Raw genomic sequence first — 22,265 nt, forward strand, 5'->3', positions numbered from 1 at the left:
TTGTTTGTGTTTGGCCGAAATAGCTCAGACGGGAGAGCGTTAGACTGAAGATCTAAAGGTCCCGGGTTTCGACAACATCATTTTTCTTGATTCTTTACATTTTAAGGAGAAAATAAACAAAGCACGTGGACTGATTATTTAAAGAAAATGTAAAAGGCCTAAAAATCTTAACTATCTACAGAAAATAAAATGTTAAAAAGATGAGAAATGGGAACTTTTCTATTTGAGCAAATTATTATTTTTTTGTAATTTTTCCTCTGTTTTGTTTATTTCCATTTCACTTAGCTGTAAGAGGATTTAAAGGGAACCTGATAGCTGATAAAGAAAGCATGTATCAGACACTAGCTGAATGATTTCAACCATGTATGTTTGACTATGAAATGCTGTGGTGTATATGAATTCATTGTGAGAAGTAATTTCTAAAATGGGGTCACTTTGGGGGGGTTTCTGCTGTTTTGGTACTTTTGGTACTCTGCAAATTTTACCTGCAAACTATTCTTGCAAAATCTGCATTCCAAAATCCAAATAGCGCTCTTATTTTCAAAGCCCTGCTGTGTGGCCAAACAGTAGATTCTGAAGAAATATGGTGCATCACCGCATTTTGTGAGAAATCTAACATTTCTAACATCCTAACAAAATAAAAGGAGGTTTGAAAGTGAATGCTGACAAAAAGTACACATATGAAAAATGCTATTTATTTACATTTTTGTGTGGTGCGACAAGTTGGTTTAAGGATATAAGCAGTCAAAGAATAAAGATGACTAATATTTCAAAATTTTAAACAAATTTTAGATATTTTCACAGAAAAAAACTAAAAATATATTGACCTAAATTTACAGTTAATGTAAAGTACAATGTGTCACAAAAAACACTTTCAGAATTACGGGGATATGTAGAAGCATTCCAGAGTTATTACTGCATACAGTGATAAAAGTCATATTTTTTTAAAATGGGGCTTGGCCATTTAGCTCAAAATAGGCTTGATAACTAATAGTTTAAACAAATGTATTGAAATAAAAACTGTAATATTAAATATTTTAAAATAATTTTCAATGACAAATACTGGTCATATTTCTGCTGACTAACTTGGAAAGAGTTAAGGCACAGAATCCACAAGAAGTCAGGATGGCCGAGCGGTCTAAGTTGCTGCGTTCAGGTCACAGTCTCTCTTGGAGGCGTGGGTTCAAATCCCACTTCTGACATCACCTTTTCATGAAACTATACAGATTCTCAGTCAATTATTGATTAGAGGGGGATCAAACCAAACTTAGCAATGGGCCTTAAAAAATCCGATCCCAAAGTTACCACTACCTGGGAGTCTTTGGGGTGAATCTGAAATTGTCGTCTAAAAACGGAACTCTAGGACCGTGAAATAGTTTTTATGTGCATATGTTAGCTGTCTTGGCACTATAAAAATACTGCGAGCGGTCAATGGGGCGTGACTATTTCAACTCTTTGTGTTCTCTTTCCCTATTAGGGCGGAGATTCCACATCCTATGGGGCTGTTCTGGGAGATTTCTATAAACTGAATTGCCGGTAAGTCTAATTTCATATTTGATTACCTCATTCATCAATAGACCATAAAAATACTTAATAAACAAAAGCTTAAAAAGTAGGTAATCATAGTTTTAAAGTCTGAAATGCACATGCGATACTGACATCTAAGTTTCAGCACATTTTGGGACAAATGTTTTCACATTGAAAGTTAACAATCATTAAAATATTTTCTCTAAATTGTTGTCTCCTTTTTTGCTCCAATTATTTGCATTTAATAACAAATAAAACTTGATGTAACATTATATATGCACATTGTCTTTTATGTGCAACCATCACCTGTCTCACAAACACAGGGTTTGAATGAACCTGATGAATGGAGTCAAATTGAAAATGTAAAAAAATCTCTGTCAAAATTGCTGTTTTTTTCTACTCATTCACAAAGAGTTAATTAAAGTTATTAAATATGTACAACAAAATAGCAGGAGTTTCAAATAGAAATCATGCTGCAAAAACCAGTCAAAGCAAAAATAAAAATATCTACTTTCAGGGGTTTCGCTTGACATTTGCCAAGTGTCTAGCACTCCTAAAGTTGTTTGTGTTTGGCCGAAATAGCTCAGACGGGAGAGCTCAGACTGAAGATCTAAAGGTCCCGGGTTTCGACAACATCATTTTTCTTGATTCTTTACATTTTAAGGAGAAAATAAACAAAGCACGTGGACTGATTATTTAAAGAAAATGTAAAAGGCCTAAAAATCTTAACTATCTACAGAAAATAAAATGTTAAAAAGATGAGAAATGGGAACTTTTCTATTTGAGCAAATTATTATTTTTTTGTAATTTTTCCTCTGTTTTGTTTATTTCCATTTCACTTAGCTGTAAGAGGATTTAAAGGGAACCTGATAGCTGATAAAGAAAGCATGTATCAGACACTAGCTGAATGATTTCAACCATGTATGTTTGACTATGAAATGCTGTGGTGTATATGAATTCATTGTGAGAAGTAATTTCTAAAATGGGGTCACTTTGGGGGGGTTTCTGCTGTTTTGGTACTTTTGGTACTCTGCAAATTTTACCTGCAAACTATTCTTGCAAAATCTGCATTCCAAAATCCAAATAGCGCTCTTATTTTCAAAGCCCTGCTGTGTGGCCAAACAGTAGATTCTGAAGAAATATGGTGCATCATCGCATTTTGTGAGAAATCTAACATTTCTAACATCCTAACAAAATAAAAGGAGGTTTGAAAGTGAATGCTGACCAAAAGTACACATATGAAAAATGCTATTTATTTACATTTTTGTGTGGTGCGACAAGTTGGTTTAAGGATATAAGCAGTCAAAGAATAAAAATGACTAATATTTCAAAATTTTAAACAAAATTTAGATATTTTCACAGAAAAAAACTAAAAATATATTGACCTAAATTTACAGTTAATGTAAAGTACAATGTGTCACAAAAAACACTTTCAGAATTACGGGGATATGTGTAGAAGCATTCCAGAGTTATTACTGCATACAGTGATAAAAGTCATATTTTTTTAAAATGGGGCTTGGCCATTTAGCTCAAAATAGGCTTGATAACTAATAGTTTAAACAAATGTATTGAAATAAAAACTGTAATATTAAATATTTTAAAATAATTTTCAATGACAATTACTGGTCATATTTCTTCTGACTAACTTGAAAAGAGTTAAGGCACAGAATCCTCAAGAAGTCAGGATGGCCGAGCGGTCTAAGGCGCTGCATTCAGGTCGCAGTCTCTCTTGGAGGCATGGATTCAAATCCCACTTCTGACATCACCTTTTCATGAAACTATACAGATTCTCAGTCAATTATTGATTAGATGGGGATCAAACCAAACTTAGCAATGGGCCTTAAAAAATCCGATCCCAAAGTTACCACTACCTGGGAGTCTTTGGGGTGAATCTGAAATTGTCGTCTATAAACGGAACTCTAGGACCGTGAAGTAGTTTTTATGTGCATATGTTAGCTGTCTTGGCACTATAAAAATACTGCCGGCGGTCAATGGGGCGGGACTATTTCAACTCTTTGTGTTCTCTTTCCCTATTAGGGCGGAGACTCCACATCCTATGGGGCTGTTCTGGGAGATTTCTATAAACTGAATTGCCGGTAAGTCTAATTTCATATTTGATTACCTCATTCATCAATAGACCATAAAAATACTTAATAAACAAAAGCTTAAAAAGCAGGTAATCATAGTTTTAAAGTCTGAAATGCACATGCGATACTGACATCTAAGTTTCAGCACCTTTTGGGACAAATGTTTTCACATTGAAAGTTAACAATCATTAAAATATTTTCTCTAAATTGTTGTCTCCTTTTTTGCTCCAATTATTTGCATTTAATAACAAATAAAACTTGATGTAACATCATATATGCACATTGTCTTTTATGTGCAACCATCACCTGTCTCACAAACACAGGGTTTGAATGAACCTGATGAATGGAGTCAAATTGAAAATGTAAAAAAATCTCTGTCAAAATTGCTGTTTTTTTTCTACTCTTTCACAAAGAGTTAATGAAAGTTATTAAATATGTACACCAAATAGCAGGAGTTTCAAATAGAAATCATGCTGCAAAAACCAGTCAAAGCAAAAATAAAAATATCTACTTTCAGGGGTTTCGCTTGACATTTGCCAAGTGTCTAGCACTCCTAAAGTCGTTTGTGTTTGGCCGAAATAGCTCAGATGGGAGAGCGTTAGACTGAAGATCTAAAGATCCCGGGTTTCGGCAACATCATTTTTCTTGATTCTTTACATTTTAAGGAGAAAATAAACAAAGCACGTGGACTGATTATTTAAACAAAATGTAAAAGGCCTAAAAATCTTAACTATCTACAGAAAATAAAATGTTAAAAAGATGAGAAATGGGAACTTTTCCATTTGAGCAAATTATTATTTTTTTGTAATTTTTCCTCTGTTTTGTTTATTTCCATTTCACTTAGCTGTAAGAGGATTTAAAGGGAACCTGATAGCTGATAAAGAAAGCATGTATCAGACACTAGCTGAATGATTTCAACCATGTATGTTTGACTATGAAATGCTGTGGTGTATATGAATTCATTGTGAGAAGTAATTTCTAAAATGGGGTCACTTTGGGGGGGTTTCTGCTGTTTTGGTACTTTTGGTACTCTGCAAATTTTACCTGCAAACTATTCTTGCAAAATCTGCATTCCAAAATCCAAATAGCGCTCTTATTTTCAAAGCCCTGCTGTGTGGCCAAACAGTAGATTCTGAAGAAATATGGTGCATCACCGCATTTTGTGAGAAATCTAACATTTCTAACATCCTAACAAAATAAAAGGAGGTTTGAAAGTGAATGCTGACAAAAAGTACACATATGAAAAATGCTATTTATTTACATTTTTGTGTGGTGCGACAAGTTGGTTTAAGGATATAAGCAGTCAAAGAATAAAAATGACTAATATTTCAAAATTTTAAAACAAACTTTAGATATTTTCACAGAAAAAAACTAAAAATATATTGACCTAAATTTACAGTTAATGTAAAGTACAATGTGTCACAAAAAACACTTTCAGAATTACGGGGATATGTAGAAGCATTCCAGAGTTATTACTGCATACAGTGATAAAAGTCATATTTTTTTAAAATGGGGCTTGGCCATTTAGCTCAAAATAGGCTTGATAACTAATAGTTTAAACAAATGTATTGAAATAAAAACTGTAATATTAAATATTTTAAAATAATTTTCAATGACAATTACTGGTCATATTTCTGCTGACTAACTTGGAAAGAGTTAAGGCACAGAATCCACAAGAAGTCAGGATGGCCGAGCGGTCTAAGTTGCTGCGTTCAGGTCACAGTCTCTCTTGGAGGCGTGGGTTCAAATCCCACTTCTGACATCACCTTTTCATGAAACTATACAGATTCTCAGTCAATTATTGATTAGAGGGGGATCAAACCAAACTTAGCAATGGGCCTTAAAAAATCCGATCCCAAAGTTACCACTACCTGGGAGTCTTTGGGGTGAATCTGAAATTGTCGTCTAAAAACGGAACTCTAGGACCGTGAAATAGTTTTTATGTGCATATGTTAGCTGTCTTGGCACTATAAAAATACTGCGAGCGGTCAATGGGGCGTGACTATTTCAACTCTTTGTGTTGTCTTTCCCTATTAGGGCGGAGACTCCACATCCTATGGGGCTGTTCTGGGAGATTTCTATAAACTGAATTGCCGGTAAGTCTAATTTCATATTTGATTACCTCATTCATCAATAGACCATAAAAATACTTAATAAACAAAAGCTTAAAAAGTAGGTAATCATAGTTTTAAAGTCTGAAATGCACATGCGATACTGACATCTAAGTTTCAGCACATTTTGGGACAAATGTTTTCACATTGAAAGTTAACAATCATTAAAATATTTTCTCTAAATTGTTGTCTCCTTTTTTGCTCCAATTATTTGCATTTAATAACAAATAAAACTTGATGTAACATTATATATGCACATTTTCTTTTATGTGCAACCATCACCTGTCTCACAAACACAGGGTTTGAATGAACCTGATGAATGGAGTCAAATTGAAAATGTAAAAAAATCTCTGTCAAAATTGCTGTTTTTTTCTACTCATTCACAAAGAGTTAATTAAAGTTATTAAATATGTACAACAAAATAGCAGGAGTTTCAAATAGAAATCATGCTGCAAAAACCAGTCAAAGCAAAAATAAAAATATCTACTTTCAGGGGTTTCGCTTGACATTTGCCAAGTGTCTAGCACTCCTAAAGTTGTTTGTGTTTGGCCGAAATAGCTCAGACGGGAGAGCGTTAGACTGAAGATCTAAAGGTCCCGGGTTTCGACAACATCATTTTTCTTGATTCTTTACATTTTAAGGAGAAAATAAACAAAGCACGTGGACTGATTATTTAAAGAAAATGTAAAAGGCCTAAAAATCTTAACTATCTACAGAAAATAAAATGTTAAAAAGATGAGAAATGGGAACTTTTCTATTTGAGCAAATTATTATTTTTTTGTAATTTTTCCTCTGTTTTGTTTATTTCCATTTCACTTAGCTGTAAGAGGATTTAAAGGGAACCTGATAGCTGATAAAGAAAGCATGTATCAGACACTAGCTGAATGATTTCAACCATGTATGTTTGACTATGAAATGCTGTGGTGTATATGAATTCATTGTGAGAAGTAATTTCTAAAATGGGGTCACTTTGGGGGGGTTTCTGCTGTTTTGGTACTTTTGGTACTCTGCAAATTTTACCTGCAAACTATTCTTGCAAAATCTGCATTCCAAAATCCAAATAGCGCTCTTATTTTCAAAGCCCTGCTGTGTGGCCAAACAGTAGATTCTGAAGAAATATGGTGCATCACCGCATTTTGTGAGAAATCTAACATTTCTAACATCCTAACAAAATAAAAGGAGGTTTGAAAGTGAATGCTGACAAAAAGTACACATATGAAAAATGCTATTTATTTACATTTTTGTGTGGTGCGACAAGTTGGTTTAAGGATATAAGCAGTCAAAGAATAAAGATGACTAATATTTCAAAATCTTAAACAAATTTTAGATATTTTCACAGAAAAAAACTAAAAATATATTGACCTAAATTTACAGTTAATGTAAAGTACAATGTGTCACAAAAAACACTTTCAGAATTACGGGGATATGTAGAAGCATTCCAGAGTTATTACTGCATACAGTGATAAAAGTCATATTTTTTTAAAATGGGGCTTGGCCATTTAGCTCAAAATAGGCTTGATAACTAATAGTTTAAAAAAATGTATTGAAATAAAAACTGTAATATTAAATATTTTAAAATAATTTTCAATGACAATTACTGGTCATATTTCTGCTGACTAACTTGGAAAGAGTTAAGGCACAGAATCCACAAGAAGTCAGGATGGCCGAGCGGTCTAAGGCGCTGCGTTCAGGTTGCAGACTCTGGGTTCAAATCCCACTTCTGACATCACCTTTTCAGGAAACTATACAGATTCTCAGTCATGATGGGGATCAAACCAAACTTAGCAATGGGCCTTAAAACACCTGATCCCAAAGTTACCACTACCTGGGAGTCTTTGGGGTGAATCTGAAATTGTCGTCTATAAACGGAACTCTAGGACCGTGAAATAGTTTTTATGTGCATATGTTAACTGTCTTGGCACTATAAAAATACTGCGGGCGGTCAATGGGGCGTGACTATTTCAACTCTTTGTGTTCTCTTTCCCTATTAGGGCGGAGACTCCACATCCTATGGGGCTGTTCTGGGAGATTTCTATAAACTGAATTGCCGGTAAGTCTAATTTCATATTTGATTACCTCATTCATCAATAGACCATAAAAATACTTAATAAACAAAAGCTTAAAAAGTAGGTAATCATAGTTTTAAAGTCTGAAATGCACATGCGATACTGACATCTAAGTTTCAGCACATTTTGGGACAAATGTTTTCACACTGAAAGTTAACAATCATTAAAATATTTTCTCTAAATTGTTGTCTCCTTTTTTGCTCCAATTATTTGCATTTAATAACAAATAAAACTTGATGTAACATTATATATGCACATTGTCTTTTATGTGCAACCATCACCTGTCTCACAAACACAGGGTTTGAATGAACCTGATGAATGGAGTCAAATTGAAAATGTAAAAAAATCTCTGTCAAAATTGCTGTTTTTTGCTACTCATTCACAAAGAGTTAATTAAAGTTATTAAATATGTACAACAAAATAGCAGGAGTTTCAAATAGAAATCATGCTGCAAAAACCAGTCAAAGCAAAAATAAAAATATCTACTTTCAGGGGTTTTGCTTGACATTTGCAAAGTGTCTAGCACTCCTAAAGTTGTTTGTGTTTGGCCGAAATAGCTCAGACGGGAGAGCGTTAGACTGAAGATCTAAAGGTCCCTGGTTAGGTCCCGGGTTTCGACAACATCATTTTTCTTGATTCTTTACATTTTAAGGAGAAAATAAACAAAGCACGTGGACTGATTATTTAAAGAAAATGTAAAAGGCCTAAAAATCTTAACTATCTACAGAAAATAAAATGTTAAAAAGATGAGAAATGGGAACTTTTCCATTTGAGCAAATTATTATTTTTTTGTAATTTTTCCTCTGTTTTGTTTATTTCCATTTCACTTAGCTGTAAGAGGATTTAAAGGGAACCTGATAACTGATAAAGAAAGCATGTATCAGACACTAGCTGAATGATTTCAACCATGTATGTTTGACTATGAAATGCTGTGGTGTATATGAATTCATTGTGAGAAGTAATTTCTAAAATGGGGTCACTTTGGGGGGGTTTCTGCTGTTTTGGTACTTTTGGTACTCTGCAAATTTTACCTGCAAACTATTCTTGCAAAATCTGCATTCCAAAATCCAAATAGCGCTCTTATTTTCAAAGCCCTGCTGTGTGGCCAAACAGTAGATTCTGAAGAAATATGGTGCATCATCGCATTTTGTGAGAAATCTAACATTTCTAACATCCTAACAAAATAAAAGGAGGTTTGAAAGTGAATGCTGACCAAAAGTACACATATGAAAAATGCTATTTATTTACATTTTTGTGTGGTGCGACAAGTTGGTTTAAGGATATAAGCAGTCAAAGAATAAAAATGACTAATATTTCAAAATTTTAAACAAAATTTAGATATTTTCACAGAAAAAAACAAAAAATATATTGACCTAAATTTACAGTTAATGTAAAGTACAATGTGTCACAAAAAACACTTTCAGAATTACGGGGATATGTAGAAGCATTCCAGAGTTATTACTGCATACAGTGATAAAAGTCATATTTTTTTAAAATGGGGCTTGGCCATTTAGCTCAAAATAGGCTTGATAACTAATAGTTTAAACAAATGTATTGAAATAAAAACTGTAATATTAAATATTTTAAAATAATTTTCAATGACAATTACTGGTCATATTTCTTCTGACTAACTTGGAAAGAGTTAAGGCACAGAATCCACAAGAAGTCAGGATGGCCGAGCGGTCTAAGGCGCTGCGTTCAGGTCGCAGTCTCTCTTGGAGGCGTGGGTTCAAATCCCACTTCTGACATCACCTTTTCATGAAACTATACAGATTCTCAGTCAATTATTGATTAGATGGGGATCAAACCAAACTTAGCAATGGGCCTTAAAAAATCCGATCCCAAAGTTACCACTACCTGGGAGTCTTTGGGGTGAATCTGAAATTGTCGTCTATAAACGGAACTCTAGGACCGTGAAATAGTTTTTATGTGCATATGTTAGCTGTCTTGGCACTATAAAAATACTGCCGGCGGTCAATGGGGCGGGACTATTTCAAATCTTTGTGTTCTCTTTCCCTATTAGGGCGGAGACTCCACATCCTATGGGGCTGTTCTGGGAGATTTCTATAAACTGAATTGCCGGTAAGTCTAATTTCATATTTGATTACCTCATTCATCAATAGACCATAAAAATACTTAATAAACAAAAGCTTAAAAAGCAGGTAATCATAGTTTTAAAGTCTGAAATGCACATGCGATACTGACATCTAAGTTTCAGCACATTTTGGGACAAATGTTTTCACATTGAAAGTTAACAATCATTAAAATATTTTCTCTAAATTGTTGTCTCCTTTTTTGCTCCAATTATTTGCATTTAATAACAAATAAAACTTGATGTAACATTATATATGCACATTGTCTTTTATGTGCAACCATCACCTGTCTCACAAACACAGGGTTTGAATGAACCTGATGAATGGAGTCAAATTGAAAATGTAAAAAAATCTCTGTCAAAATTGCTGTTTTTTGCTACTCATTCACAAAGAGTTAATTAAAGTTATTAAATATGTACAACAAAATAGCAGGAGTTTCAAATAGAAATCATGCTGCAAAAACCAGTCAAAGCAAAAATAAAAATATCTACTTTCAGGGGTTTTGCTTGACATTTGCCAAGTGTCTAGCACTCCTAAAGTTGTTTGTGTTTGGCCGAAATAGCTCAGACGGGAGAGCGTTAGACTGAAGATCTAAAGGTCCCTGGTTAGGTCCCGGGTTTCGACAACATCATTTTTCTTGATTCTTTACATTTTAAGGAGAAAATAAACAAAGCACGTGGACTGATTATTTAAAGAAAATGTAAAAGGCCTAAAAATCTTAACTATCTACAGAAAATAAAATGTTAAAAAGATGAGAAATGGGAACTTTTCCATTTGAGCAAATTATTATTTTTTTGTAATTTTTCCTCTGTTTTGTTTATTTCCATTTCACTTAGCTGTAAGAGGATTTAAAGGGAACCTGATAGCTGATAAAGAAAGCATGTATCAGACACTAGCTGAATGATTTCAACCATGTATGTTTGACTATGAAATGCTGTGGTGTATATGAATTCATTGTGAGAAGTAATTTCTAAAATGGGGTCACTTTGGGGGGGTTTCTGCTGTTTTGGTACTTTTGGTACTCTGCAAATTTTACCTGCAAACTATTCTTGCAAAATCTGCATTCCAAAATCCAAATAGCGCTCTTATTTTCAAAGCCCTGCTGTGTGGCCAAACAGTAGATTCTGAAGAAATATGGTGCATCATCGCATTTTGTGAGAAATCTAACATTTCTAACATCCTAACAAAATAAAAGGAGGTTTGAAAGTGAATGCTGACCAAAAGTACACATATGAAAAATGCTATTTATTTACATTTTTGTGTGGTGCGACAAGTTGGTTTAAGGATATAAGCAGTCAAAGAATAAAAATGACTAATATTTCAAAATTTTAAACAAAATTTAGATATTTTCACAGAAAAAAACAAAAAATATATTGACCTAAATTTACAGTTAATGTAAAGTACAATGTGTCACAAAAAACACTTTCAGAATTACGGGGATATGTAGAAGCATTCCAGAGTTATTACTGCATACAGTGATAAAAGTCATATTTTTTTTAAAATGGGGCTTGGCCATTTAGCTCAAAATAGGCTTGATAACTAATAGTTTAAACAAATGTATTGAAATAAAAACTGTAATATTAAATATTTTAAAATAATTTTCAATGACAATTACTGGTCATATTTCTTCTGACTAACTTGGAAAGAGTTAAGGCACAGAATCCACAAGAAGTCAGGATGGCCGAGCGGTCTAAGGCGCTGCGTTCAGGTCGCAGTCTCTTGGAGGCGTGGGTTCAAATCCCACTTCTGACATCACCTTTTCATGAAACTATACAGATTCTCAGTCAATTATTGATTAGATGGGGATCAAACCAAACTTAGCAATGGGCCTTAAAAAATCCGATCCCAAAGTTACCACTACCTGGTAGTCTTTGGGGTGAATCTGAAATTGTCGTCTATAAACGGAACTCTAGGACCGTGAAATAGTTTTTATGTGCATATGTTAGCTGTCTTGGCACTATAAAAATACTGCCGGCGGTCAATGGGGCGGGACTATTTCAAATCTTTGTGTTCTCTTTCCCTATTAGGGCGGAGACTCCACATCCTATGGGGCTGTTCTGGGAGATTTCTATAAACTGAATTGCCGGTAAGTCTAATTTCATATTTGATTACCTCATTCATCAATAGACCATAAAAATACTTAATAAACAAAAGCTTAAAAAGCAGGTAATCATAGTTTTAAAGTCTGAAATGCACATGCGATACTGACATCTAAGTTTCAGCACATTTTGGGACAAATGTTTTCACACTGAAAGTTAACAATCATTAAAATATTTTCTCTAAATTGTTGTCTCCTTTTTTGCTCCAATTATTTGCATTTAATAACAAATAAAACTTGATGTAACATTATATATGCACATTGTCTTTTATGTGCAACCATCCCCTGTCTCACAAACACAGGGTTTGAATGAACCTGATGAATGGAGTCAAATTGAAAATGTAAAAAAATCTCTGTCAAAATTGCTGTTTTTTTCTACTCATTCACAAAGAGTTAATTAAAGTTATTAAATATGTACAACAAAATAGCAGGAGTTTCAAATAGAAATCATGCTGCAAAAACCAGTCAAAGCAAAAATAAAAATATCTACTTTCAGGGGTTTTGCATGACATTTGCCAATTGTCTAGCACTCCTAAAGTTGTTTGTGTTTGGCCGAAATAGCTCAGACGGGAGAGCGTTAGACTGAAGATCTAAAGGTCCCTGGTTAGGTCCCGGGTTTCGACAACATCATTTTTCTTGATTCTTTACATTTTAAGGAGAAAATAAACAAAGCACGTGGACTGATTATTTAAAGAAAATGTAAAAGGCCTAAAAATCTTAACTATCTACAGAAAATAAAATGTTAAAAAGATGAGAAATGGGAACTTTTCCATTTGAGCAAATTATTATTTTTTTGTAATTTTTCCTCTGTTTTGTTTATTTCCATTTCACTTAGCTGTAAGAGGATTTAAAGGGAACCTGATAGCTGATAAAGAAAGCATGTATCAGACACTAGCTGAATGATTTCAACCATGTATGTTTGACTATGAAATGCTGTGGTGTATATGAATTCATTGTGAGAAGTAATTTCTAAAATGGGGTCACTTTGGGGGGGTTTCTGCTGTTTTGGTACTTTTGGTACTCTGCAAATTTTACCTGCAAACTATTCTTGCAAAATCTGCATTCCAAAATCCAAATAGCGCTCTTATTTTCAAAGCCCTGCTGTGTGGCCAAGCAGTAGATTCTGAAGAAATATGGTGCATCATCGCATTTTGTGAGAAATCTAACATTTCTAACATCCTAACAAAATAAAAGGAGGTTTGAAAGTGAATGCTGACCAAAAGTACACATATGAAAAATGCTATTTATTTACATTTTTGTGTGGTGCGACAAGTTGGTTTAAGGATATAAGCAGTCAAAGAATAAAAATGACTAATATTTCAAAATTTTAAACAAAATTTAGATATTTTCACAGAAAAAAACAAAAAATATATTGACCTAAATTTACAGTTAATGTAAAGTACAATGTGTCACAAAAAACACTTTCAGAATTACGGGGATATGTAGAAGCATTCCAGAGTTATTACTGCATACAGTGATAAAAGTCATATTTTTTTAAAATGGGGCTTGGCCATTTAGCTCAAAATAGGCTTGATAACTAATAGTTTAAACAAATGTATTGAAATAAAAACTGTAATATTAAATATTTTAAAATAATTTTCAATGACAATTACTGGTCATATTTCTGCTGACTAACTTGGAAAGAGTTAAGGCACAGAATCCACAAGAAGTCAGGATGGCCGAGCGGTCTAAGGCGCTGCGTTCAGGTCGCAGTCTCTCTTGGAGGCGTGGGTTCAAATCCCACTTCTGACATCACCTTTTCATGAAACTATACTGATTCTCAGTCAATTATTGATTAGATGGGGATCAAACCAAACTTAGCAATGGGCCTTAAAAAACCTGATCCCAAAGTTACCACTACCTGGGAGTCCTTGGGGTGAATCTGAAATTGTCGTCTATAAACGGAACTCTAGGACCGTGAAATAGTTTTTATGTGCATATGTTAGCTGTCTTGGCACTATAAAAATACTGCGGGCGGTCAATGGGGCGGGACTATTTCAACTCTTTGTGTTCTCTTTCCCTATTAGGGCGGAGACTCCACATCCTATGGGGCTGTTCTGGGAGATTTCTATAAACTGAATTGCCGGTAAGTCTAATTTCATATTTGATTACCTCATTCATCAATAGACCATAAAAATACTTAATAAACAAAAGCTTAAAAGGTAGGTAATCATAGTTTTAAAGTCTGAAATGCACATGCGATACTGACATCTAAGTTTCAGCACATTTTGGGACAAATGTTTTCACATTGAAAGTTAACAATCATTAAAATATTTTCTCTAAATTGTTGTCTCCTTTTTTGCTCCAATTATTTGCATTTAATAACAAATAAAACTTGATGTAACATTATGCATGCACATTGTCTTTTATGTGCAACCATCACCTGTCTCACAAACACAGGGTTTGAATGAACCTGATGAATGGAGTCAAATTGAAAATGTAAAAAAATCTCTGTCAAAATTGCTGTTTTTTTCTACTCATTCACAAAGAGTTAATGAAAGTTATTACATATGTACAACAAATTAGCACGAGTTTCAAATAGAAATCATGCTGCAAAAACCAGTCAAAGCAAAAATAAAAATATCTACTTTCAGGGGTTTCGCTTGACATTTGCCAAGTGTCTAGCACTCCTAAAGTTGTTTGTGTTTGGCCGAAATAGCTCAGATGGGAGAGCGTTAGACTGAAGATCTAAAGGTCCCTGGTTCGATCCCGGGTTTCGGCAACATCACTTTTCTTGATTCTTTACATTTTAAGGAGAAAATAAACAAAGCACGTGGACTGATTATTTAAAGAAAATGTAAAAGGCCTAAAAATCTTAACTATCTACAGAAAATAAAATGTTAAAAAGATGAGAAATGGGAACTTTTCCATTTGAGCAAATTATTATTTTTTTGTAATTTTTCCTCTGTTTTGTTTATTTCCATTTCACTTAGCTGTAAGAGGATTTAAAGGGAACCTGATAGCTGATAAAGAAAGCATGTATCAGACACTAGCTGAATGATTTCAACCATGTATGTTTGACTATGAAATGCTGTGGTGTATATGAATTCATTGTGAGAAGTAATTTCTAAAATGGGGTCACTTTGGGGGGGTTTCTGCTGTTTTGGTACTTTTGGTACTCTGCAAATTTTACCTGCAAACTATTCTTGCAAAATCTGCATTCCAAAATCCAAATAGCGCTCTTATTTTCAAAGCCCTGCTGTGTGGCCAAACCGTAGATTCTGAAGAAATATGGTGCATCACCGCATTTTGTGAGAAATCTAACATTTCTAACATCCTAACAAAATAAAAGGAGGTTTGAAAGTGAATGCTGACAAAAAGTACACATATGAAAAATGCTATTTATTTACATTTTTGTGTGGTGCAACAAGTTGGTTTAAGGATATAAGCAGTCAAAGAATAAAACTGACTAATATTTCAAAATTTTAAACAAAATTTAGATATTTTCACAGAAAAAAACTAAAAATATATTGACCTAAATTTACAGTTAATGTAAAGTACAATGTGTCACAAAAAACACTTTCAGAATTACAGGGATATGTAGAAGCATTCCAGAGTTATTACTGCATACAGTGATAAAAGTCATATTTTTTTAAAATGGGGCTTGGCCATTTAGCTCAAAATAGGCTTGATAACTAATAGTTTAAACAAATGTATTGAAATAAAAACTGTAATATTAAATATTTTAAAATAATTTTCAATGACAATTACTGGTCATATTTCTGCTGACTAACTTGGAAAGAGTTAAGGCACAGAATCCACAAGAAGTCAGGATGGCCGAGCGGTCTAAGGCGCTGCGTTCAGGTCGCAGTCTCTCTTGGAGGCGTGGGTTCAAATCCCACTTCTGACATGACCTTTTCATGAAACTATACTGATTCTCAGTCAATTATTGATTAGATGGGGATCAAACCAAACTTAGCAATGGGCCTTAAAAAACCTGATCCCAAAGTTACCACTACCTGGGAGTCTTTGGGGTGAATCTGAAATTGTCGTCTATAAACGGATCTCTAGGACCGTGAAATAGTTTTTATGTGCATATGTTAGCTGTCTTGGCACTATAAAAATACTGCGGGCGGTCAATGGGGCGGGACTATTTCAACTCTTTGTGTTCTCTTTCCCTATTAGGGCGGAGACTCCACATCCTATGGGGCTGTTCTGGGAGATTTCTATAAACTGAATTGCCGGTAAGTCTAATTTCATATTTGATTACCTCATTCATCAATAGACCATAAAAATACTTAATAAACAAAAGCTTAAAAGGTAGGTAATCATAGTTTTAAAGTCTGAAATGCACATGCGATACTGACATCTAAGTTTCAGCACATTTTGGGACAAATGTTTTCACATTGAAAGTTAACAATCATTAAAATATTTTCTCTAAATTGTTGTCTCCTTTTTTGCTCCAATTATTTGCATTTAATAACAAATAAAACTTGATGTAACATTATGCATGCACATTGTCTTTTATGTGCAACCATCACCTGTCTCACAAACACAGGGTTTGAATGAACCTGATGAATGGAGTCAAATTGAAAATGTAAAAAAATCTCTGTCAAAATTGCTGTTTTTTTCTACTCATTCACAAAGAGTTAATGAAAGTTATTACATATGTACAACAAATTAGCACGAGTTTCAAATAGAAATCATGCTGCAAAAACCAGTCAAAGCAAAAATAAAAATATCTACTTTCAGGGGTTTCGCTTGACATTTGCCAAGTGTCTAGCACTCCTAAAGTTGTTTGTGTTTGGCCGAAATAGCTCAGATGGGAGAGCGTTAGACTGAAGATCTAAAGGTCCCTGGTTCGATCCCGGGTTTCGGCAACATCACTTTTCTTGATTCTTTACATTTTAAGGAGAAAATAAACAAAGCACGTGGACTGATTATTTAAAGAAAATGTAAAAGGCCTAAAAATCTTAACTATCTACAGAAAATAAAATGTTAAAAAGATGAGAAATGGGAACTTTTCCATTTGAGCAAATTATTATTTTTTTGTAATTTTTCCTGTTTTGTTTATTTCCATTTCACTTAGCTGTAAGAGGATTTAAAGGGAACCTGATAGCTGATAAAGAAAGCATGTATCAGACACTAGCTGAATGATTTCAACCATGTATGTTTGACTATGAAATGCTGTGGTGTATATGAATTCATTGTGAGAAGTAATTTCTAAAATGGGGTCACTTTGGGGGGGTTTCTGCTGTTTTGGTACTTTTGGTACTCTGCAAATTTTACCTGCAAACTATTCTTGCAAAATCTGCATTCCAAAATCCAAATAGCGCTCTTATTTTCAAAGCCCTGCTGTGTGGCCAAACAGTAGATTCTGAAGAAATATGGTGCATCACTGCATTTTGTGAGAAATCTAACATTTCTAACATCCTAACAAAATAAAAGGAGGTTTGAAAGTGAATGCTGACAAAAAGTACACATATGAAAAATGCTATTTATTTACATTTTTGTGTGGTGCAACAAGTTGGTTTAAGGATATAAGCAGTCAAAGAATAAAACTGACTAATATTTCAAAATTTTAAACAAAATTTAGATATTTTCACAGAAAAAAACTAAAAATATATTGACCTAAATTTACAGTTAATGTAAAGTACAATGTGTCACAAAAAACACTTTCAGAATTACGGGGATATGTAGAAGCATTCCAGAGTTATTACTGCATACAGTGATAAAAGTCATATTTTTTTAAAATGGGGCTTGGCCATTTAGCTCAAAATAGGCTTGATAACTAATAGTTTAAACAAATGTATTGAAATAAAAACTGTAATATTAAATATTTTAAAATAATTTTCAATGGCAATTACTGGTCATATTTCTTCTGACTAACTTGGAAAGAGTTAAGGCACAGAATCTACAAGAAGTCAGGATGGCCGAGTGGTCTAAGGCGCTGCGTTCAGGTCGCAGTCTCTCTTGGAGGCGTGGGTTCAAATCCCACTTCTGACATCATCTTTTCATGAAACTATACAGATTCTCAGTCAAATATTGATTAGATGGGGATCAAACCAAACTTAGCAATGGGCCTTAAAAAATCCGATCCCAAAGTTACCACTACCTGGGAGTCTTTGGGGTGAATCTGAAATTGTCGTCTATAAACGGAACTCTAGGACCGTGAAATAGTTTTTATGTGCATATGTTAGCTGTCTTGGCACTATAAAAATACTGCGGGCGGTCAATGGGGCGGGACTATTTCAACTCTTTGTGTTCTCTTTCCCTATTAGGGCGGAGACTCCACATCCTATGGGGCTGTTCTGGGAGATTTCTATAAACTGAATTGCCGGTAAGTCTAATTTCATATTTGATTACCTCATTCATCAATAGACCATAAAAATACTTAATAAACAAAAGCTTAAAAGGTAGGTAATCATAGTTTTAAAGTCTGAAATGCACATGCGATACTGACATCTAAGTTTCAGCACATTTTGGGACAAATGTTTTCACATTGAAAGTTAACAATCATTAAAATATTTTCTCTAAATTGTTGTCTCCTTTTTTGCTCCAATTATTTGCATTTAATAACAAATAAAACTTGATGTAACATTATGCATGCACATTGTCTTTTATGTGCAACCATCACCTGTCTCACAAACACAGGGTTTGAATGAACCTGATGAATGGAGTCAAATTGAAAATGTAAAAAAATCTCTGTCAAAATTGCTGTTTTTTTCTACTCATTCACAAAGAGTTAATGAAAGTTATTACATATGTACAACAAATTAGCACGAGTTTCAAATAGAAATCATGCTGCAAAAACCAGTCAAAGCAAAAATAAAAATATCTACTTTCAGGGGTTTCGCTTGACATTTGCCAAGTGTCTAGCACTCCTAAAGTTGTTTGTGTTTGGCCGAAATAGCTCAGATGGGAGAGCGTTAGACTGAAGATCTAAAGGTCCCTGGTTCGATCCCGGGTTTCGGCAACATCACTTTTCTTGATTCTTTACATTTTAAGGAGAAAATAAACAAAGCACGTGGACTGATTATTTAAAGAAAATGTAAAAGGCCTAAAAATCTTAACTATCTACAGAAAATAAAATGTTAAAAAGATGAGAAATGGGAACTTTTCCATTTGAGCAAATTATTATTTTTTTGTAATTTTTCCTGTTTTGTTTATTTCCATTTCACTTAGCTGTAAGAGGATTTAAAGGGAACCTGATAGCTGATAAAGAAAGCATGTATCAGACACTAGCTGAATGATTTCAACCATGTATGTTTGACTATGAAATGCTGTGGTGTATATGAATTCATTGTGAGAAGTAATTTCTAAAATGGGGTCACTTTGGGGGGGTTTCTGCTGTTTTGGTACTTTTGGTACTCTGCAAATTTTACCTGCAAACTATTCTTGCAAAATCTGCATTCCAAAATCCAAATAGCGCTCTTATTTTCAAAGCCCTGCTGTGTGGCCAAACAGTAGATTCTGAAGAAATATGGTGCATCACTGCATTTTGTGAGAAATCTAACATTTCTAACATCCTAACAAAATAAAAGGAGGTTTGAAAGTGAATGCTGACAAAAAGTACACATATGAAAAATGCTATTTATTTACATTTTTGTGTGGTGCAACAAGTTGGTTTAAGGATATAAGCAGTCAAAGAATAAAACTGACTAATATTTCAAAATTTTAAACAAAATTTAGATATTTTCACAGAAAAAAACTAAAAATATATTGACCTAAATTTACAGTTAATGTAAAGTACAATGTGTCACAAAAAACACTTTCAGAATTACGGGGATATGTAGAAGCATTCCAGAGTTATTACTGCATACAGTGATAAAAGTCATATTTTTTTAAAATGGGGCTTGGCCATTTAGCTCAAAATAGGCTTGATAACTAATAGTTTAAACAAATGTATTGAAATAAAAACTGTAATATTAAATATTTTAAAATAATTTTCAATGGCAATTACTGGTCATATTTCTTCTGACTAACTTGGAAAGAGTTAAGGCACAGAATCTACAAGAAGTCAGGATGGCCGAGTGGTCTAAGGCGCTGCGTTCAGGTCGCAGTCTCTCTTGGAGGCGTGGGTTCAAATCCCACTTCTGACATCATCTTTTCATGAAACTATACAGATTCTCAGTCAAATATTGATTAGATGGGGATCAAACCAAACTTAGCAATGGGCCTTAAAAAATCCGATCCCAAAGTTACCACTACCTGGGAGTCTTTGGGGTGAATCTGAAATTGTCGTCTATAAACGGAACTCTAGGACCGTGAAATAGTTTTTATGTGCATATGTTAGCTGTCTTGGCACTATAAAAATACTGCGGGCGGTCAATGGGGCGGGACTATTTCAACTCTTTGTGTTCTCTTTCCCTATTAGGGCGGAGACTCCACATCCTATGGGGCTGTTCTGGGAGATTTCTATAAACTGAATTGCCGGTAAGTCTAATTTCATATTTGATTACCTCATTCATCAATAGACCATAAAAATACTTAATAAACAAAAGCTTAAAAAGTAGGTAATCATAGTTTTAAAGTCTGAAATGCACATGCGATACTGACATCTAAGTTTCAGCATATTTTGGGACAAATGTTTTCACATTGAAAGTTAACAATCATTAAAATATTTTCTCTAAATTGTTGTCTCCTTTTTTGCTCCAATTATTTGCATTTGAACTCTTTGTGTTCTCTTTCCCTATTAGGGCGGAGACTCCACATCCTATGGGGCTGTTCTGGGAGATTTCTATAAACTGAATTGCCGGTAAGTCTAATTTCATATTTGATTACCTCATTCATCAATAGACCATAAAAATACTTAATAAACAAAAGCTTAAAAAGTAGGTAATCATAGTTTTAAAGTCTGAAATGCACATGCGATACTGACATCTAAGTTTCAGCATTTTTTGGGACAAATGTCCCAAATGTTTCTTCTTCGGTCTAAGGTCTAAGAGAGACTGCGACCTGAACGCAGCGCCTTAGACCACTCGGCCATCCTGACTTCTTGTGGATTCTGTGCCTTAACTCTTTCCAAGTTAGTCAGAAGAAATATGACCAGTAATTGCCATTGAAAATTATTTTAAAATATTTAATATTACAGTTTTTATTTCAATACATTTGTTTAAACTATTAGTTATCAAGCCTATTTTGAGCTAAATGGCCAAGCCCCATTTTAAAAAAATATGACTTTTATCACTGTATGCAGTAATAACTCTGGAATGCTTGCATTTAATAACAAATAAAACTTGATGTAACATTATGCATGCACATTGTCTTTTATGTGCAACCATCACCTGTCTCACAAACACAGGGTTTGAATGAACCTGATGAATGGAGTCAAATTGAAAATGTAAAAAAATCTCTGTCAAAATTGCTGTTTTTTTCTACTCATTCACAAAGAATTAATGAAAGTTATTAAATATGTACAACAAAATAGCAGGAGTTTCAAATAGAAATCATGCTGCAAAAACCAGTCAAAGCAAAAATAAAAATATCTACTTTCAGGGGTTTCGCTTGACATTTGCCAAGTGTCTAGCACTCCTAAAGTTGTTTGTGTTTGGCCGAAATAGCTCAGATGGGAGAGCGTTAGACTGAAGATCTAAAGGTCCCTGGTTCGATCCCGGGTTTCGGCAACATCACTTTTCTTGATTCTTTACATTTTAAGGAGAAAATAAACAGAGCACGTGGACTGATTATTTAAAGAAAATGTAAAAGGCCTAAAAATCTTAACTATCTACAGAAAATAAAATGTTAAAAAGATGAGAAATGGGAACTTTTCCATTTGAGCAAATTATTATTTTTTTGTAATTTTTCCTCTGTTTTGTTTATTTCCATTTCACTTAGCTGTAAGAGGATTTAAAGGGAACCTGATAGCTGATAAAGAAAGCATGTATCAGACACTAGCTGAATGATTTCAACCATGTATGTTTGACTATGAAATGCTGTGGTGTATATGAATTCATTGTGAGAAGTAATTTCTAAAATGGGGTCACTTTGGGGGGGTTTCTGCTGTTTTGGTACTTTTGGTACTCTGCAAATTTTACCTGCAAACTATTCTTGCAAAATCTGCATTCCAAAATCCAAATAGCGCTCTTATTTTCAAAGCCCTGCTGTGTGGCCAAACAGTAGATTCTGAAGAAATATGGTGCATCACCGCATTTTGTGAGAAATCTAACATTTCTAACATCCTAACAAAATAAAAGGAGGTTTGAAAGTGAATGCTGACAAAAAGTACACATATGAAAAATGCTATTTATTTACATTTTTGTGTGGTGCAACAAGTTGGTTTAAGGATATAAGCAGTCAAAGAATAAAACTGACTAATATTTCAAAATTTTAAACAAAATTTA

At 33.8% G+C, this 22,265-nt stretch overlaps 10 non-coding genes across 10 annotated transcripts; all 10 read left to right on the forward strand.

The window, feature by feature from the left end:
• The first annotated feature begins 9,456 nt into the window (after positions 1–9,456).
• Positions 9,457–9,539, forward strand: TRNAL-CAG (transfer RNA leucine (anticodon CAG)). The gene has a single exon. It is a non-coding gene; the product is annotated as a tRNA-Leu (tRNA).
• Positions 9,540–11,555: 2,016 nt separating this feature from the next.
• TRNAL-CAG (transfer RNA leucine (anticodon CAG)) lies at positions 11,556–11,636 on the forward strand. The gene has a single exon. It is a non-coding gene; the product is annotated as a tRNA-Leu (tRNA).
• Positions 11,637–13,651: 2,015 nt separating this feature from the next.
• TRNAL-CAG (transfer RNA leucine (anticodon CAG)) lies at positions 13,652–13,734 on the forward strand. Its single transcript has one exon. It is a non-coding gene; the product is annotated as a tRNA-Leu (tRNA).
• An 897-nt stretch (positions 13,735–14,631) lies between these two features.
• Positions 14,632–14,704, forward strand: TRNAF-GAA (transfer RNA phenylalanine (anticodon GAA)). Its single transcript has one exon. It is a non-coding gene; the product is annotated as a tRNA-Phe (tRNA).
• A 1,045-nt stretch (positions 14,705–15,749) lies between these two features.
• On the forward strand, positions 15,750–15,832 carry TRNAL-CAG (transfer RNA leucine (anticodon CAG)). The gene has a single exon. It is a non-coding gene; the product is annotated as a tRNA-Leu (tRNA).
• An 897-nt stretch (positions 15,833–16,729) lies between these two features.
• Positions 16,730–16,802, forward strand: TRNAF-GAA (transfer RNA phenylalanine (anticodon GAA)). Its single transcript has one exon. It is a non-coding gene; the product is annotated as a tRNA-Phe (tRNA).
• A 1,043-nt stretch (positions 16,803–17,845) lies between these two features.
• Positions 17,846–17,928, forward strand: TRNAL-CAG (transfer RNA leucine (anticodon CAG)). The gene has a single exon. It is a non-coding gene; the product is annotated as a tRNA-Leu (tRNA).
• Positions 17,929–18,825: 897 nt separating this feature from the next.
• TRNAF-GAA (transfer RNA phenylalanine (anticodon GAA)) lies at positions 18,826–18,898 on the forward strand. Its single transcript has one exon. It is a non-coding gene; the product is annotated as a tRNA-Phe (tRNA).
• Positions 18,899–19,941: 1,043 nt separating this feature from the next.
• On the forward strand, positions 19,942–20,024 carry TRNAL-CAG (transfer RNA leucine (anticodon CAG)). The gene has a single exon. It is a non-coding gene; the product is annotated as a tRNA-Leu (tRNA).
• Positions 20,025–21,475: 1,451 nt separating this feature from the next.
• On the forward strand, positions 21,476–21,548 carry TRNAF-GAA (transfer RNA phenylalanine (anticodon GAA)). The gene has a single exon. It is a non-coding gene; the product is annotated as a tRNA-Phe (tRNA).
• The last annotated feature ends 717 nt before the right edge of the window (positions 21,549–22,265 follow it).

This window comes from Ranitomeya variabilis, chromosome 4 (assembly GCF_051348905.1).
Source record: "Ranitomeya variabilis isolate aRanVar5 chromosome 4, aRanVar5.hap1, whole genome shotgun sequence".
In the NCBI taxonomy this organism is placed as follows: domain Eukaryota; kingdom Metazoa; phylum Chordata; class Amphibia; order Anura; family Dendrobatidae; genus Ranitomeya; species Ranitomeya variabilis.